We start from the raw sequence: 20,021 nt of genomic DNA on the forward strand, positions 1-20,021 counted from the left end.
TGTAAGATACAAATTATTGATCCAAACTTTAGAGTCCCTGTAAACTTACTAGAATTCTCCAGCTGCTGCTTAGGCAGAAATGACTTTTACTCTCAGTTTTCCCCCAAATATTAGAAAACAGTGCTTTCGTGTTTTGTTACGATCATTTCACAGTGTAAGAGTATATTTTCTCTAACGGAATTAGCCCTCCTGTTAAATGTTCTAGTTAAATAAACATGGCTCACGAGGCAAAAAAATAAGTCCACACATGACAAATTGCGACAACTCTGTAGAGAGGATGCTTTTGCTGTTCTGTTTGTCAAAGAAACCAAATAAGATAAAATTGAGAGAAAGAAGTTCTTTTTAGTTAGTTGTGTATTTTGGCGAGCATTGGTCTTCTTTAATGTGTAAGATACTGCTAATCCAAATGCAGACCTGATCAGGATGGTCATAATAGCTAGAGATTGAAGTGGACTAAGTTTAGTGTTCTTTGAGACCTTTATACTTATTTTTCTTCATGGCTTTGCATGCTTTCCTAGTGGTAAATATTTTGGACCTAGATCAATTGAAAATAGAGAAAGGGAGACGGATGGAAGACAGGAAGGGAGGAAGACAGATAACTTTTATTGAGTTGTCTCTTTTGCGGCAAGCATTATACTAAGTTTTGCCATACATTGTAGCCCTCTCTCTCTATCTCTCTTTTTTTGCTTTTTCTTTCTTTCTCTCTCTCTCATTTTAAAAAAAATGCACAGTAATATTGCAAATAAGTAATGCATTCTCCATTTGTACAGGTGAAAATAAAGTCTCAGAATATCCAAGTGACTGGTGCACAGTAAGATGAAAGCCAAGTTTCTGATTCCAAACCCAGTACTCTTTACCATGCAGTTTAGATCCATTCTGTATCCCTCTCTTTGTCCTATTGTCTGGGGGTTAGATGTCATTTAAATGGTATTACGCACCAGTGTGAATCAGAGGGAAGGAAAAAGCGTCAAGATCCTGACCCTTCCCTTGGAGATATTCTACTGTGATGTTCAGTTCCTAGGCATAGGCTGAGACCATACCTGGTTAGGAGAGGGAGAAAATGTTCTATGCTTTTGTCAGGATTGGGGTTAAAAATCTGGAGTGACTTGATTTTTCTTGTTCTAAAAATGTCGAAGTTTGGGAAGTTTGGTGAATAGAAGCATTATTACACAGGTTTAAAAAAAATGTTTTTTTCCTGTTTGTAAGATAGATGAATTGGTTTTAGATGCTTTGGGAAACCACTGAGAATTAAAGCAAGTGTCAGTTTAAAAATCAGGATTGCACATAATATTTTACTAGGTAAATTTCTGTCCGTATTTTCTTATGTGCACAGGAGGTATATTTCTAACTTCCCTTAATGATTAGTTTGAAAATTTTAAAATTTGCTTTACTCCAAAAAGACCTTCGATTCTGGCCTTGTGCATAATTATTTGAAAGAAAGCAAAAATTGAGTTTTATTAGTTTAAAATTGTTTTTTTAATTTAAAAGAAAAAGCAGAAAAATTGAAAGTAGGAACAGGGTTCATCTTAATCTCCTTAAATGACTGATTTATTGATGGATTTATTTAATGCCGTTATTTTCATTTCTTTAAGCAAGATTAGTTCTTAATGACTTCAGTGCAAAAATTCAAAGCCCCATTCAGTGTGAATTTTATAATTGTAAACAGAAAAAAAAGACCAGTAATTATAATTTATACTATATTCATTATATGTATATTAAGTCTTCTAGGGTTTATTTAAAAAATAAGCTGCTGAACTGAACTTATATTGACTAAAATAGAAATGTAGCTTTCTTTTTAAGTTTCTTTTTTAGAAATGCTCATAAATCTAAAAGTTGCAGAGTATCTGTTATGCCAGCAAGGGAAAACTGAAGTATGTAAATAAAAGCGTAAGCTGGAAATAAGAGGATTGGAATAAAAAAATTAGACTCACACCCATTGTTCTATACTGCCTACCTTTTGATGTCTGTGATGAGTATTTATGGTGGTCCCAATAATCTATGAGTTTCCAGACATAAATAATTTTCAGAGCATATATATTCATAAACATGCTTTAATGGGTATTTTTGAAATGCTCTATAGGTTGAAAACATGGCATGAAAGAAAAGTAACAATAAAAAATATTTTAAAAAGTGAATACTATTTAAAAATTTCTATGTATGACTGTTTAGCATCTGCCATTATCAGGCTGTTGTCTTTGTTGCTATGGTTTGGGGGATTTTTATTTCCCTTTGTAATTTTGCCAGCCCATGATTGGGTAGTGCAACATGTTCATGCTGTTGGAGAAGACGTGTCTGTGGTGAGTTACATAGCTGGCTCTGAGTGGTAATTTCAAGTATGGAAAGGTATTTGTCAGTGGGTAATAGGAACTGTGTTGCTACAATATTAATCATCATTTAATTTTTAAAATTAGGGACATACCACTTATTATGGGAAGCCCAGAACTACGTGCCTGCCTCTTCCCCTATTGGAAGCATTTCGAACTCTGCGTGTTTTAATCTTAAAGGGATTATTTAGTTTTAAACTCCAACATAAAGTGAATATTCTACATGCAGGATCCCATCATTGTCACTTTCAAATATTCCATTGCCTTTCAAAAGAGCTGACATTACAAGTCCTTAGGTTGACAAATTCTCATCAACTTTTGTGAAAAATTTGGCTGCAGAAGGAGTAAAGTCAAAAGAGGGCCATAGACAGATGGATTTCAGTGTTAAGATGACATCAAGCCCTTCTTCGTGGCATTTTTAAACATTCCAAATGAGTGAGGAATGGAGATGCTTAAAGAGCTCACTATAGAATGAGTAATTAAGATCGTATGTATCTGCATGTAAACCTTCATCGCATACTATTAAACAGAGCTGTATGTGCTCAGACATAATGGCAGATCACCAGTGAAAATCCTAAGTATATTTGATGCCGAATACAATTCATAAATAATACTAGACACTAAAAATGTTGTCGATGGAAAACAGTGTATACCTGAGAGAACATTTGTAGCATTAAGTAATTGGAAGTTAAAGACGAGTGGCTTACAGACGTTTAAGATCAAGCCAGGATTCTGGGCAAGCATTTGGCAAAAGCTGATCAGTATCTTTGTATGACCGTAGCGAGATTTTTGCATGGATGCGTATTATAGAAAAAAATCACTAGGTTACTAAAGTCGCTGATTGATTCATTTAGTCGGCTTTTCCTCCCCTTCTTTTAAATGGTAGAGGTTCTCTTTTGGAGAGTAGTTTCAAGTAACTTCTGAGAATGAAGTCTTTGTAACTTGATGCTGTTCAACAGCATAACTATTGTTGTATGTTCCTGTCAGGGTAAGATAGTCATTGCAATACTTTTATTGTATGGCCTCTTAATATGTGACAAGGACTTTTATTAAGAATTCTTTTTTCTTTTAAATGTCCTTTTGGAAGTCCCTCCTCCTCCCCACCCAGTCAGGAATTATAGTGGTTTTTAACAAGAGTCATAGGAGTTTTTATTATCTTCTTGGTCAATTCATTGTATGGACAAGTCTTATTTAAAAAAAAAAAAAAAAAAGGTTCTGGAGTTCATGTCCTTTAGATTTCCTGTAAAATAAAGTGGGAGTGGTAATTAACAGAAAAGTGCCATCTCATCGGGCCCAGGATGTATACAACTCTTTGGAGAATGAGGTATTACAGCCTGAAATGTTAGGGCTGAAGAACTAATTGTTCTAAAGATATTTGCTCCTCATCTCAGAAAAGATGGCAAACATGCAAAATGGATAAATGTAATCCTTTGTACTTTTACCACCTACATTTTTAAACTACAGTGACTCTGATTTCTCTAGAAAGGTCAGAGGTTTCAGACAGAATGCTTTGTAATTCTTCAAAGAGAGACATTTTCAATTTTCCTATATAAAGCCTGATTATGCATAGCTTTTTACCTCATTTGCAGTTGAGCCTCAGAGGTTCTGGGGTGGGGGCAGTGCTGAGTAAGGGAAGCGGTGTCATGAGACAGCAGAATGGGACAGAAACAGATAGATTGGAGAGGATCATAGATTTACGTCTAGGGATGTACATTTTTGGCCCTTTATTATCCATCACCTTGTTTGAAAGTGAAGACGGGGCAGCTGGAACAGTGCGTTTTGCTTTGTACCAAAGCATTCTGTGATAGGCGCTAAGTATTTTGGGCCTTTCAAGGAGTTTATGTATCTGGGTGCCATTTCTTAGGATTGGCTTTGTTGGTTTTCCTAAATTGTGGATATGGGTTTCTCTGGTTTTATGTGGGTTTCTTTGTTTCTATTTTGTTTTCCTTTTGGACTTCTCCAAGTTTTGGAGAATTTTTCATGTTGGGTGGTGGGGGTGAGTAGAAGACTTTTGTTGAGTCACTTTTGTGAGGTACTCCTGTTCTTTAGGAAACAGGCTCACAGAGTGTTCGGAACTCAGTCAAGGTCTTACCAGGAGTCAGTGGCAAAGCCAGGATTAAAGCCAGATCCATCAGAACCTGGACTTTTGTGGTTAACCTCTATAATATTTAAATTGGCTTTTCATACATATCATTAGCTCTCCATATAAACCTTGAACTTAGGTAGGAGAGGTTTTATAATTGCCTTTGTGCAGGTGAAGAAGCAGAGGGTCTGAGTAATATGTCCACACTAGGATGGTTAGTTAGTGGTTAGGGCTTTTTATCTCCAAGTTGCTCCCCAAGGTATCAGGCTCTCTCAGCTCTGCCCCTGAATTTATGGACTGAGTATAAGGTGTTTGTTGGAAGTACGGAATAGTGCTGAAAGCAATGGGTTTCTCTGAAGTTTAAAAAGTAGTGAGCAGCTAGAGCTTTCTCTGTTTTGCTAATAGATTTTAGAGTTTCAAACCTTGAAGGAAACGGAGAGGAAACCTTCGTTTTTACAAGGTGAGGACATTGAGTGCCTGCATCCCAGGCGCTCTGAAGATAGAACATTCTTGTATAAAGCAGAGTGCAGGTTTGGCCTCTTGTTATCACGTGCAACAAGGTGGGTGCTCTTTGGTTGGTGTTGGCATAGAAAATCTACCTTGGTTGCCTACATTGACAGAGTGCACCATGTCATTGGCGACTTGGTTCAGCAAACATTTTGAGCACTTACTACCTGGTAGGCACCATGCTGAGTGCCAAGCGTACAACACTGAAGAAAAGACTGTGAGATGAGTCGATGCCAATGCAGATAAAATTTCTTCAGAAATTACGACTTCTAAAATTTGTTTGTTTGTTTACCTTTGAGGAGAGGCGGGAAGGGGAGAGGAGAGGAGAGGACAAGGAGACGCTGTGCTAAGCATGGAGCCTGATGTGGGGGCTCCATCCCACAATCCTGAGATCGCGACCCGAGCCGAAAACAAGAGTTGGAGGCTTAACTGATTGAGCCACCCAAGCACCCCAGAAATTAAGATTTAAAAGCTTTAGATGTTGTTGAGTTAGAATCCTTAGAAAGTAATAGCCCGTAGGAAGTTTTACACTTTTGCAGAGCTGGCTCTCAGTATCGTGTAAGGTCTTACTGTACAGCTATGTGTAGAGGAATTCTGTCATTTGATGGTACTTTTAGTAAGTGGTATGTGTTTTGGTTTCTTGTGTCAAAAATATCGATGTAAATGGAAAGAAAACCCAGGCAGATACAGGACAGGGCACAGGTGTTTTATTATTTAATAGTTCACCGTGGCATGTTTTCTTTAAAGAAATCTGGTGGTGCACCAAAAAGTTCTATTCCTTGTTTGGAGGCCATCCTTCTAGTAATGCTGAAGTATAAAACAGAGTTATAGGAAAACTAAACAGCAGGAGAATGAGGGAGTGACAAACAGAAAGGAAAGGAAGGCCTTGGAGAGCAAGCCGTGGTGAATTCATTTGGCAGTTGGTAGTAGTTCCTAAAACACAGCCAAGTCTCAGTAGCATAGCCACTTAAATTCTCTGTTTTGCTCTGTCTCCGAAGAAAGTTAGCAATTTTGAGACTTTTACACTGAAGTGGATTTTAGGTTGTCCGAGGTCTCAAGCTGCTTTGCCTTTCTGTCTCCTGTGAAAAGAAAACAGATACGTATTACATTCAGACAGAACGCACGGCAGAGGTCCTAGATGTGTGAGTGTGTGTTAGTGTGTTAATGGGACAGCTATGAGGGTCTTCTGGGAAAGTGTGTACAGATGGTGATAGGAAGGAGAAGAACTATCGCGTGTCTGATAAATGAAGCACGGACAACAACCCCCAAATCTGGTGGTCCCAGTGTATAGCGGAAGTTTCTCTCCCCCTCTCCCCCCCCTCTATCTCTCCCTCTGTCCCCCTCCTTCTATCTGTTTATTGTTTAATCTGAAAGTGAAATCTGTTTGTCCGGCCATTAATATGTGTGCTTTTCTTTGAACAGACTGAAGAACAAATGATTTGTTCCGTAATTATTTTCAAAAGGCAGAAAATCTGTGTCTAACATTGAGAATGGCATGGGATTGTCATAGAAACTCACTCTGGACACTGTAAATAAAAATGGCTGGGGATTAGTCACAGTACCATGTGGGACATCATGAAGCTGAAGACAGGTTTCTTTGTTTTACAGTCAGTACGAGAAGTGAGGCAAACTTGATAGAGTTCCTGGGATGTTAGCGGTTTAGTTCCTCCAGGGAGAACCATGTTGTCTTCAGAGGAAATAAGCCACCTGGATACAGACGTTAGAATTTACCTGATGATTTTAACAATCGCTGATGTTTCCTTTTTTCTGAGAGTGTTTTATCTCCAAATAACGAAGATTTAACAAGTTTGAAAATCTCTCTGTTTTTGCTACTCATCTCGAGAATCACCCCTCTCGTTTCCTCCCCCACACCTTCTTTTCTTGTAATCTTGAATCGCTTTTTTACAGATCGGGCCTTATCCTGTTTTCTTTACTCCCCCCCCCCCCCGTTTGTTTGTTTTTTTTTTTTGAAATATGAATAAAACTGAACATATTAATCATCAGCAGAGTTCATTCATGTTATATAGTTGAAATTATATATATTTAGGTTAGAATAGTGAGTCTGCAATATAACACCCTTTTCTGTTTCTAAATCCATTATTTGGAAGGAAATTGTTTCAGAGTATTCTCATTGTCTGAGGCCAACATCTGGAAAAGGGATTGTTTGTCTTTAAATTTGGACTGAATCCCCAACTGCAGATTCCCACCAGGGTGATGTTTCAATAAACTCTAATGTGTCAGCTTTGGATCCTTGAACTTGTAGAGGTAGGAGCTGACCTCTGAGCGGGGGCTTCAGGATGTCAGGAACTTAGTGTGTGGAATGACTCATGCTTCTGACGAGGCCCCTTTCACGATGCTGTGCGTTGTTGAATGTTCCTGTTTGTCATCAGGAGAGTAGCTAGCTGCAGTATTTAAATCAGGGTAAGGTGTCTTTAGACAAATGTGGGGTAAAGTGAGTACATTACTTTTCTACATTATCAGCAAATACAGCTGCCCTTGACACTGGAGAGAGCACATGCAAGGACATAAATGAGAATTTTGGTGCATGGAAAACACAGGGGCAGGCTGTCTTTCTGCCTGTTTCCCCTAAGCTTCTGGCCACGCTTTATATCATAGTATATGCATATATATCGTGGTGGTGTTGCTGTTGCTGTTCTTTTCCTTGTATTATTCCTTCCGATGAGACGGTCCTCACTCACCTTTAATTGGTGAACATTGCTTAGGTCTTCTTTCGCCCTAGCACTGGGCTAAGGGCTCCTTCCCTGTTTTCCCATAGTGTCTTGCTAGCACTGTGGTAGTACTCACTATTAGCTCTCCGTCTATCATAATAAAATGATCTGTCTTCCAAACTGGGTTGTATTTATTTTTGTGTTCCCCATAGGGGTTCGTAGGGGCCCTGCACCTAGTATGTATTCAGTACCTTTGTTGATCTGGTGACTGAATGGAAAATCTGGGTTGAACAAACTAAAACAAAAAATGTGAGACATTTGTAATATGAATTTAAAAACTAGGTAATGTATAATAATATAGCTATTGTTCAACTCAGGAACACTGAATTTATGCCTGAATTATTTATTTATTTATTTTGGTTAGGATGATTTTTCTCTTCTCACTTTATCATGTTAACTGACTTTTGTTTCTTCACCCAAATCTAGAGTTTCATGTTCACCTAAAGGAGTTATTGACATGTGAATAATCATTATTCTGAAAATGAAGGTTTTAGGATGCTACTATTTATAGTAAATGTTCAGGTTGTTTGTTTTCCTCTCGAAGATCCTGATCTTGACTTTTTATCTGTCCTGTTTAGCTAGAAAAGGTGGCTTGGAGATGATCAGGTAATACATCCATCGCTCCAGCTTCTTTGTGAGGAAATCATCTTTATACCAGCAGTCACTTACCCACTGCCTACTGTGTGCTAGCTATCCTGCTAAGAGGGGAAATAAAGGATTCTCATTTCATGCTTGAATTTTTAAAGAGTGTGATCTTGATTAAAAATGGAACCTCTTCCTCAGGATGCCACACTTTTTTTCTTTTTTTCTTTTTTTTGGGGGGGTGTTGAACCCCACAGCGTCTTGCTCTGTAGGGAAAGCATTTGTGAATCATACCCTTAGTTCTTTTGAGCATTTGTGGGTTTGTCAGTCTGTCCTTCCTAAATAGGATACATTTTGGCATGGTTACTACTTAACCTATGTTCAGAGAGGCCAAAGGCAGTAGGAGTAGAGAAGTGAAAGTTCAGAATTAAGGAGGTGGGCCCGATTATGTGTGGGGACTCCTAAGTTCTCCTCCTTGCCAGTGCTGTACTCTCATTAAAACTGTTAGACCAATTTCATTAGCTCCAAAATGCACCAGCATATGTAAATCTTCTTTGTTTAATTGGAGACCTATTGATTGTAGGGTAACATAAGCCTCTCTAAGGGAAACAGAACCCAACTGAAGATAAGAGTTTCTTCCCCCCAACACATACAGCATTCATGATTTTATTTCTCTAGGCATGTTCATTATCAAAACTGTTCCACTGCAGATTTTCCCATAAAGTGTTTCTGTCTGGCCCCGTTTTCCTATCTAAAAGCTCCTACTGGTTTTAGCAAAGGATAATGGAAGCATTTTGACAGAATATACATTTCTTTCTTCCATTTTTTTTTACTAAAACATTAAAAATAATGAGAAACAAAAACATATCATATGAAAATTAATTTGCTTGAAAAAGACTGAAAATAAATCTTCTTTTGTGCTTTCATAGAATGCTAAAAGGGACCAAAATCTGGCCATCTTCTTTAGGTGAGCAATCACCAAAAATATTCCAGTGGGGAATGAAAACTAGATTGTAATTTTTTTCACTTTCATCCTAATTGGATCTCAAAGCTGCAGAGAGGATACTGTGCCAGCCTGCACTTTGCAAAGTGGTATAAAGTATGGGATTTTCCCAGTGCACTTCCTAGGATTGGAACATCTTCTAACTGTTAAACTAATGAGAAAACTTACATTTTCATATAAATCTTCTTGCAATTCCATTCTTGTTTCTGAAGATTCAGGTCAAGGTCAATGTATAGTTAGTTGCTTAGAGTAAGAATCTTAGGAGGGACAGAGATCTGTTGCGATGTTATAGATGGCCATAGGGTAATTTAGAAATTATCTTTAAATGACAAAAGCCCCTGGGGCAGCTGGGTGTCTCAGTGGGTTAAAGCCTCTGCCTTTGGCTCAGGTCATGGTCCCAGGGTCCTGGGATTGAGCCCCACATCGGGCTCTCTGCTCAGCAGGGAGCTTGCTTCCTCCTCTCTCTCTGCCTGTCTCTCTGCCTACCTGTGATCTCTGTCTGTCAAATAAATAAATAAAATCTTAAAAAAAAAAAAAAAAAAAACCTAAATGACAAAACCCTGTTCCAGACTGTATTGAAGAAGTAAATATCTATTTTTCCTTTCTTAAAATTATACTAAAAACTAAGTTTAAATAATAAGAGCTTGAATTAGGAAGCACTCTAATTTTTCTCTCCCTTAGAGCATTACTGATTTCTAAAGGAGATATTTAATTAGTGAAATTATAGCATCTGGAAAAAATTGGTTATTTTCCAATCGTATTCTGTAGTTGATGCTAAAACAATGAATTCATGGCCTTTCTTGTACTCATCTTCTTTTGTTTGGTGTCGCTGATTGAGCACCTCTCAGGTTGTGAGAAGTGTGTGCTTAGATGGCATATAGAGGAGAGATCTTGAGTGGTAGACAGTAACTTTATATCAGCCGGTATAATGCTTATCAGTGAAATTCTAACTTATTTAATTATTACTTAATTCTCTGCTTATATTTTTGTATCTGATGATCACCTTCATTCTGGCAAAGTATGGGTGGAAAGACATTGCTATTTCATTTTCTTAGTTCAGTAGGGCTGGGAAGGCCTTTTGAAGTCGAGCATCTTTTAGAGAATAGTATAATTGATGCACCTATAAGAATGGATGTGGTGAAATTCTGACCGGGCTCCTGGTGAGATAGGGAGTGCCTCATTTCAATTAAATTCATCTTTGAGTTTTGCATGCCACTCATGCTCAGTCAGGTTTTTAAATTTTTTCTCGTGGAGATAATTCATTGAAACTCAGTTCTTTAACTGAGTTATTTATAATTAAATATTACCATTGGAAGGAAGCTTTGTACTCCTCTGTCATCCCCTCTGCCAAGCCACAAAAATACCACCCTGTTGATTTCTTCTCACATATATATGATAATATGATATGTGATATATGATATATGATGTGTGTGTGTGTGTGTGTGTGTGTGTGTGTGTGTGTTTGTATTACTGCTCCGCTATCTACTGTAAACTCGGGTCATCCTTTCTTAGTCCCTTCTCAGAAATAGAGGTTTCTTTCAAACCAAGTATAATCAGGACATGAAATGCAATGTTAAAAGACTGAATGATGCATTTTAAGTCCAACAGAAATGTGGATTATCTGCTGTTTGGATTTGTTGATACTGGAGTTTACCTCCTTTAGCATAGCATCTACCCTGTTTGTACAGGGAGCTGAGATTGTATTTAAAATACAAATTATTCACATCAGTCAAGAACGAAAGAATGAAGATTTTCCCTGCTAATTTCATTATTCATACAGTTTTTGGGGGAGAAAGAGGGCAGCATTATTAAAATAATTCAAAATGGAAATTCAGTTGTATTTTCTTTAAACCTCTTCAGGCCTGTTGCTGAAAGGTTCTAAGATATTGTGAAAAATGCTTTTGTTTTGATAAGCATTACAGGTTTGACTTCATTATTTTCACTTTGTTTTTCAATGGAAGAGTATATGTAAGATAACACATCATAATGGAGACCTGTGTATCTATCACCACTGCCGAGGAGAACATTACCAGTACCTTGTATTTATTTCTATATTCCCTGAAAATATCATCCATTATCCTGAGTATTGTGTACTATTCCCCTCCTATAAAAGAGATGTTTTCATCACATATATGTGTACTAAATATGTTGTTCAGTTTTTCTTGCTATTAAGTTTTATAAAAATTACATGTATATGCATATACACACACACATACATACATACATACATGATTCTGGAAATTGCATTTTCAGTCAACATTATGTTTCTAATCTTGCCACAGGTACTGAAATTTATTCTTCTTTCTTGTATAATATGCTATTTTGTGGTGAATTGTTGGCAAATTTCTAGTTTCTTGCAACTAACAAGTGTTATGAATTATAATGTGTCCTGTGAAGCATGTGTGTAAGGGTTTCTTTAAGGTATGTGCCTAAGAGTAGAATTGTTGAATCACATGTTGTGTCACTGTTACATTTTATAGAAAGATACTGGTAATTTATTAAGTAGTTATACCTATTTACATCTCCCTAGCAGTAGCACTGTACAAAAGATTCTTTTCTCTCCAATACTTGCCACTGCCAGATTTTTACTTTTTCCCAGTGTGGTGACTATAAAATATTTTATTCCAGTATTAATTTGCATTTCTAATTTGATTAATAATGAGGCAAAACATCTTTTTGTATATCTACGAGCAACTATCTTTTCTGTGAAATTATCAGGTCTTTTACTCTTTTTTTTTTTTTTTCTGTTTTTTGCTTGTCTTTTTCTTTTTAGTTTGTTAGGAGTTCTGTATAAATCCTAGATTCTACTCTTTTGTGTTAGGTGCTTGCAAATCAGTTTGTGGCTTGATTTTTCATTTTCTTTAAGATATCTTTGATGAACAAAAATTTTTAATTTTAATATAGTAAGGTTTATTCATCTTTTGTTTTACAGTTGGTGCTTTGTGTCTCATTTGAAATACCCCCCTTACTTTGCATTTAAAAATACATGGTATTTTTAAATACAGCTTTAAATGTTCATCTCATATTTACATTTGTATTCCATGTGGAATTTATTTATTTTTTTTGTATGGTGTGGGGTAGGGATCCAATTTCATTTTTTTTCCTATATGAGTCACAGTTTTCATTCATCACTTATTGAATAGTTTCTCTGTTCCCCAAATGATCTTTAATGCCAGCTCTATCATTTGTTAAGTTTTTATATTTGTGTGGGTCTGTTTTTGGATTTTCTGTCCTATTCTAATGATTAATATGTCTATGCTATACTGACAACATTCTGTGTCGGTTAGTTTTGATATCTGATAAAGCAAATCCTGCACACTCCCCCCTACCCCCCACCCCCCGGAGTGTGTTTAGTTATTCTTGATCCTTCACCAGTTCATATATATTTTATTTATTTTTCTGTTATTTTATATTCATCAAGATGGGCCACAGAGATGTACACTCAAATAGGTTTCTAGTATTGAATTTCTTTTTACCTTTAGATCCCCTTCACCCATTTCTCCTATCTCCTGCTCCCCAACTCTGGCAATCACCAGTCTGTTCTCTGTATCTGTGAGCTTGATTTATTTTATTTGTTTTAGATTCCATATATATGAGAGATCATATGGTATGTGCCTTTCTGTGTCTGACTTATCTCCTATAGCATAATGCCCTCGAGGTCTATTCATGTTGTCATAAATGACAAGATTTCTTTCTTTTTTATGGTTAAATAGTATTCCATTGTGTGAAATATTCCATTTCTTTATTTATTCATCTATGGGTGGGCACTTAGGTTGTTTCTATGTCCTGCCGGTTGTAAAAAATGCTGCAGTGAACATGGGGGTGCATATATCTTTCCAAGTTAGTGTTTTAGTTTTCTTTGGATCAGTATTCCAAAGTGTAATTGCTGGATGGTACCTCTACTTTTAATTTTTTGAGAAACTTCTATGGTGGCTATACCAATTCATATTCACTAACACTTATTATGTCTTGTCTTCTTGGTAATAGCAATTCTAATACATGTGAGGTGATAGAATCATTTTGTCAAATTTCATGAAAAATCCTGTGTAGATTTTGTTTATAAATGTATGGAATCTACATGTGAATTTGAATTTGAGGGGAATTGACATCATATTATTATCAAATCTTACTACGTCTATGAACATGGTATGCCTCTCCATTTATTTAGTTTTTATCTTTCAAGAAGTTGAATATTTTTCACCCAGGTCTTGAACGTCTTATTTGAAACTGCTTTTATAAACTGTGTTTTTAAAAGTATATTTTCTAATTATGTGTTTCTTGTATAGCAATAGAGTTAATTCTTGTATAATGATTTTTTTTAAGATTTTTAAAAAATTTATTTATTTGAGAGAGAGATACAGAGGTAGGCAGAGCAGCAGGCAGAGGGAGAGGGAGAAACAGACTCTCTGCTGAGTAGGGAGCCCGATGCAAGGCATGATCCCAGGACTCTGGGATCATGACCCAAGCCAAAGGCAGCCACTCAACTCACTGAGCCACCCAGGTACCCCTCTTGTATAATGATCTTACATCCAGCTATATTTACATATTTTTAACCAATAGTTTGTCTGTAAATTATTTTGTGTTTACTGTGTAGCTAATCATATCAAATGCAAACAGTAGCATTTTCATTTATGCTATTCCAATCTTACATTTTTATTTTCCTTACACTTCTCACTGCATTAGCTCATACCTCCAATTTAGTATTGAACTAACCTGTGAGGGTAGGCATCCTCGACTTATTCCCTCAGTTTCCTATTTATTTTTTATTCATGAATGAGACTGAGTTAATGCCTTACTATTTAATATTACATTTGTTGATCCCATTTTAATTAGAGAAAATGCAAGACTTTACCTATTTTTGTCAACTTTTTCCCAATTTTTCTTAATAGGTTTCCTTTGTTACCAATAACTGAAATGTTAAATTCTACTGGAAAATTACTCTATGCCAAATGATATATTGTAAATTATTGAATGAGTGGTGTTTTTAAGAATGTAGTGCCCTAAAATTTTAAAATAAGGGACTCAATTATGTGTACTAATAATTTTAGATTTTTCAGCGAAGAGCAGTACTGTATTTATATTGACTTGATATTCCTTGATATGGTGGTATGTAGATCAGCCTCCTAAATTTTGATTTGAACTGTGGAATCCTTAAGTATCATTTTTCACAATTTAAAATGCCTGGTTTGAATGGTTTACTTTCTCCCCTTTTGCTCATGCATTTTTTGTTAAGACTTGAACAGATTACTCCTAATCTTGTGAGCAGACTGCAGGAAGACAACTATTAAAAGTAGAAAGCTATTAAACAGTCAGGGGTTTATTATGCTTTAGTGTTTTGTTTAAGTCTGTTCTTAATTGGTTGATTAATGTACGTGAAGTCCTTTCCCCCCGTCCATCTCTCTACAGATGGCAAATGGTAGGTCCCAACTGTCATTGTTCGAAGAAAAGGTTATGGTTCAAAGTCAAAGATTCAGAGATACCACAATAATCAATCATAGGAACTTGTCTCGGAGTGCCCAGCCAGGCAAAAGTTAGGCAGAATAGTATTTACTTCAAATCCCTTAGGAGCATTTTTTTTTTTCTTTTGGTGTGTTCTTGATTTTATTTAGGAAAGATTATTTAATTAATAGAAATGTCTCTGAATTTAGTGTCAGGCATTTCAATTAAATATGAAGAAGAATGGTAGATAAGTTTTCTGTTTATTGGTTATCACATATTGCTGGAATTTAGGTGTACAGTTTTCAAATGAGTGTGATAGAGAAAGCAGCATTCTTAATATATTGAGATTAACTGAACATTTTTAAAGGAACACCTTTTTACCATTTTCATGTGAAGATGATTTATAATGGTTAGCTTCCTTTTTTTAGGTGGAAGAATAGAATTATGTCCTGGTATTGATCCATAAAGAGGATTTGCATTTTATTCATACTATAAAAGTACCTTTAATGGATACATTGTGGTAATTGAATCTATACTGTGTATCACTATCAAAGTATCTTTTTAATTATTTTATGTTATATAATTCAGTAACTAAATTTAAGTCATAGGGAAGGAGATGACTGTATTATATCTTTTAAGTATAATGTATAGCCTTTAATATTCTTAAAGTGGACAGCAGTTAAGGACATTTTTAGTTGAATGCCAGAGAGTGAGAGAGAAAGAGAGAAAAAAAAAAGAAAGGGGGAGAGGGAGAGAGGAGATTCCATTACATTCAGCACAGTATGAAACTAAGTCAAAGGAGTTTTGTTAATTAAATTCAATTGCCATCCATTAGACCAGTGGAATGAGATGACTCTGCCAGGACGCTGACACAGCACAAGTATGCAATTTGGCTAAATGGCCATTTCTAAACCATAGCACACATTTCTCTACTTGTTCACTTTTTTTTTAAGTGAGAGTTTTTACTCTTAAAAAGTCAAAGAGTAACCAGTGCTTGCTGAAGGGTAAAGGTATCATTTTTATGCAGTTTATTGAGAAACAATTAGTTTGTTGGCTTGGAAATGTGTAGGTTACATAGAGAGTTTGGGAGAAAATGATTCTTTCAAAAAGTATGCAATATCTATAGGCAAGCATATTTACAAAATGTATACATACATGTGTCAATATAGAGACATGTATGTTTTAAAATTTAGTTGTCTTTTAATCTAAAGCTTTTTTTTTTTTAAGATTTTATTTATTTATTTGACAGAGATTACATGTAGGCAGAGAGGCAGGCAGAGAGAGAGGAGGAAGCAGGCACCCTGCCAAGCAGAGAGCCCGATGTGGGGCTCGATCCCAGGGCCCTGGGATCATGACCTGAGCCGAAGGCAGAGGCTTTAACCCGTTGAGCCACCCAGGTGCCCCTTAATCTAAAGCTTTTTGAGTCATAATTATCCCTTGAATTTTTAAAAGCCTCCTTAAAGTTGTAACTACAATCTGGATATATATTTGGGGGAAGTTATAATAATTATGGGAATTATAAAAATGAAATTTAGGTGGTGGGTACGTGCATCTACATTTTGGCATAAATTACTACTTTTAGAGGCTTTATATGTCAGACTGATAAGTTTCTTACCATGGTGAAATGACAAGAATACCACTCAGGCATTGGCTGACACATAATTTTGACAGCCAGCAAGATTGCAGTGTTGCTGAGTGCACAGATTTCCACTTCCTGCCAAGATTAAAATTGGCAAAAACCAAAAAGGATATTAGGGATTGTCACTTTAAGAAGAAATAACATGTTAATGCTCTGCATTTGCTTAAGAAATAGAAGGTTGATCTCTTGAACTGTAGTCTGTTGAAATCTACAAGTTTGCAATCAGTAGAAGAGTTTGATGAGTGTGCACATCAAAAATTAAAATAAGTTGAGGTTCTCTGACATTTGTGATAATAAGGTTCATTATAGTTTCACTTAATAGGACATTATTATTTCTGTATGAAGAGAATTCCTCACCAAAGCTATAAAATGAGTTGCCCAATAGCCCCTGAAGAACAAAGGTCTACTTTAAGTTTGTGAATTGGAAGACAGAGGCCTTACTTCCTGATTTTTCTTATTTTTTCCTGTGCGAGCAGATGGTTTTTCTTTTTATAAGTTGCCAGATCTTTCCTATAACAATAACTGTCATTTATTGAGAAACTACTATGTGCTGGGTTCTGCATAAGGCACTCAACCCTTTGACTTTTTTTTCTTATTTACGAGTTTTTGTTTAAATCTGGACGGAAAAATGAGGGAAAATCTAGACATAAAAATGTGAAAGAGTCAGACTCTGCATTATGCTTATACTTTGCTATTTACAGTAAGTACTTTTGAAACAGCTGTAGACATTCAAATGAAAGTAGCAATGTGGAGTGGGAAATGTGGGAGCGTTCATTTGTGAAGACTTTGCATTTCTCCAGCTTTATAGCCAACAGAAAAGGAGATTGTTGTGCATTCTATTAAATACTGCCAGTATGATTAATTTAAAGGGTTACATTTTATTGAACCCTGGTGTAGATGTTCTTTGTCAACCCACATTCACAGCTAGTTAGAGTGTGTGTAGCATTTATCAAAACTTTCTGGAGCCCCTCTCACCTCATTAGCATCTGAATCTCTATTCAGCAGTTAATGTCCGTTACTGCTAGAGTGCTCAATTCTTGTTTTCAATAAGCCAGTTGTAAAATGTCAGACTGTCACTTACAATATAAAAAACCAAAAATGATGGTATTTGTAAAAATGTTATCACCTCATAAAAACAAATTGTAAAGACATGAAAGTGATCTTGCTATACTGGGCTTTCAGAAGGGAGTTGGTACAGCTACTTTAAATACCAGTTGTGTAGATTCCCACACTTTTCTACCAATGGAGAGGTTTACACAAGCATAATTTAAGTTACAATTACACTAATTAACATCTCATTTGCATAAATTGTTGAAGTCAAAACAACAAAGAATTGTCTAAGAAGCTTAATCCTATTTGTCCAAAATAGAAAGATTTTTCTAAAAAAAAAAAAAAAAACAAAAAATAAAAAAACAAAAAAAAACAAAAAACAAAAAACCCATGCTCTAAAAATTGGCAGCTTGGTTATGTCTCTAGTATGTTGAGCTGTGCGGTTTAAAAAAATAAATGCTTTCTATTTGCTTAAGAATGTATTCTCTATTCTTTTTAGGATATTTCATATATAGTATGCTTTTAAAATAAAAAAAAGTGTACTTTGCTTCCTAAATCATTAATAACTAGAGATTAAAACTAAGATACAGTACCATTTACATGTAGTAGTGGAGAGTAACATGACTCATTAAATGCTTCATGGAGAATGTATGTATGTACATGTGTGTGTGTATGTGTGCACGTGTGCATGCATGCCTGTAGGTAGGAGCTTTTAAAGTGTCCCTGTTGTTTATCCACAGTCAGCTAACATTTTTTGGGGTAGGCCAATCTCATTCAGATCGTCCAGGTGTTCCCAATGTCTAGTATTTTCCTTTGCATCGTGGTGAATGAGGGTACGTTAAAGGTAGTTTTTACTCAGGTCTTCCACGTGTGTGATAACTCACATCTTGGGTCAGAAAGCTTCTTTTTTAATGGCCACCCAAATGCAGTTAGCTGCCTGGGGGGTGATTTAGTGCAGTAAACTGTCTTCTTCGCTAAGACCCATTTAAAATTAGGGACATGTTTGCATACAGTGGACTAATGAAGTTTTCATACTAACCCACAAACTCTGCTGTGCTCTTCTCTGTAGGTCGTTCATTCACTCATTTCATATGTAGTTATTGTTACCAGTGAGTTTGCATTAATAACATTGTGCATCTATGGAAATAAAATGTCACTGGCAGAGTTTAGGATTTTTTCATTGTTAATTTTTATTGTCATTTGGGTTTGAGGAATTTAAATTATCCTGCTTAGTTAGTACTTCCAATGTTTTATTAGCTCTGAAATTGTGACAAGGTTAGAAATAAGATTAGAATGAAAGTTTTACTTTAAAATTGTAGGCCTGGAAAGCATTTTGTTTGTAATAGTGTATCTTAATTTACTTGCGATAGTCTTTCATTTGATTCTTAAATGTAAAGTTTATAAATTACTGTCTTAGAAATAGTTATTTACACATACATATTGAGTGTCACCTGCATATACACCATTATGCTAGGTTTGTTGAAGGATGTAATCTTGTACATGTGCAATGTAGTCCTTGCTTGTACGAAACATACATTTTTCTTGGGTCTGTGTAAATAAATACCAAGTGAGAACATGTTTGTAGAAATTTAGAAGAGAATTTGTGAAGAATTGGGATAGTAGAAGGCTTTTGGACAAAATGAGATTCGAGTTGTGGATTGAAGGATCGTTTGGATTCTCAGTGAGTGGGTGAGCAGGGGTGATGCTGGAGATTAGTAGACAGAAGACCTGGAGAGCAGGGGAGAGGCAGGAGGGAGCATTCAGAAACTGGAATATGCAAGATTTGTTCCAGGTGGGGTCAGCTGACAAGTTTGGTTAGGAGAGGGGCTCATTCAGGTCATGGTATTCAGTGCCAGGTTCAAGGTTTAGGCAATAGAAAGTCCTGTAGGGTTTTTGAACACGAGTATGACATGTTTCAGGAAATGTTTTGGCAAAATTAATCATGAGGCGCAAATGTAGAGAGCCTTGAAAAAGACAACAGAGTGAAGTTAGGGGCCGTGAGCAGCAGCTCTTGTAGTTGTCTCGGCACAAGATTATAAATCGTAGTGGTTTTCATTTCCTATGCCCTGAGTAATATAATGAGCTAAATATCTGAAATGAAAGGGTGCTTTGGAAAAAAATAATTTCTGATTCCACGTGGTGCTTAAAACTTTAAAAGATGTATTTCCATATAACAAAACAAATTTTCTTTATTTTTAATAGTGACTAATTCTATACTTTAGAAAGGTATCCAAGGAAAACAGTGAACCTTAGTTCTTTTCTCCTTTCAAAGGAAAGTGATTTCCAGAGTATTTTCCCATTTATTTTTTTTAAAGTTGGTTTTTAAGAGAACTCAATTCTGTTTCTTTTGAGTATGACCTAATCATTTCATTGTCAATATTTGATCTTTATTGGAAGTTGCGGGCATGTCTGAGTTACTCAGGAGAACATTCTGAACTTCTCTTCTTTTCTTATCTTTTTTTTTTTTTTAAAGATTTTTTAAAATTTATTTGACAGACAGAGATCACAAGTAGGCAGAGAGGCAGGCGGGCAGAGAGAGTAGGAAGCAGGCTTCCCGCTTAGCAGTGAGCCCAATGCAGGGCTCGATCCCAGGACCCCTGGGATCATGACCTGAGCCGAAGGGAGAGGCTTTAACCCATTGAGCCACCCAGGCATCCCTTCTTCT

The 20,021-nt window shown here is 36.1% G+C and overlaps 1 protein-coding gene across 8 annotated transcripts in view; it reads left to right on the plus strand.

Moving 5' to 3' along the window:
• NFIA (nuclear factor I A) overlaps window positions 1-20,021 on the plus strand; it is a 567,374-nt gene that overhangs the window by 215,599 nt on the left and 331,754 nt on the right. The gene's annotated exons all lie outside the window — the stretch shown is intronic.

This window comes from Mustela nivalis (genome assembly GCF_964662115.1).
Source record: "Mustela nivalis genome assembly, chromosome: 10".
In the NCBI taxonomy this organism is placed as follows: Eukaryota; Metazoa; Chordata; class Mammalia; order Carnivora; family Mustelidae; genus Mustela; species Mustela nivalis.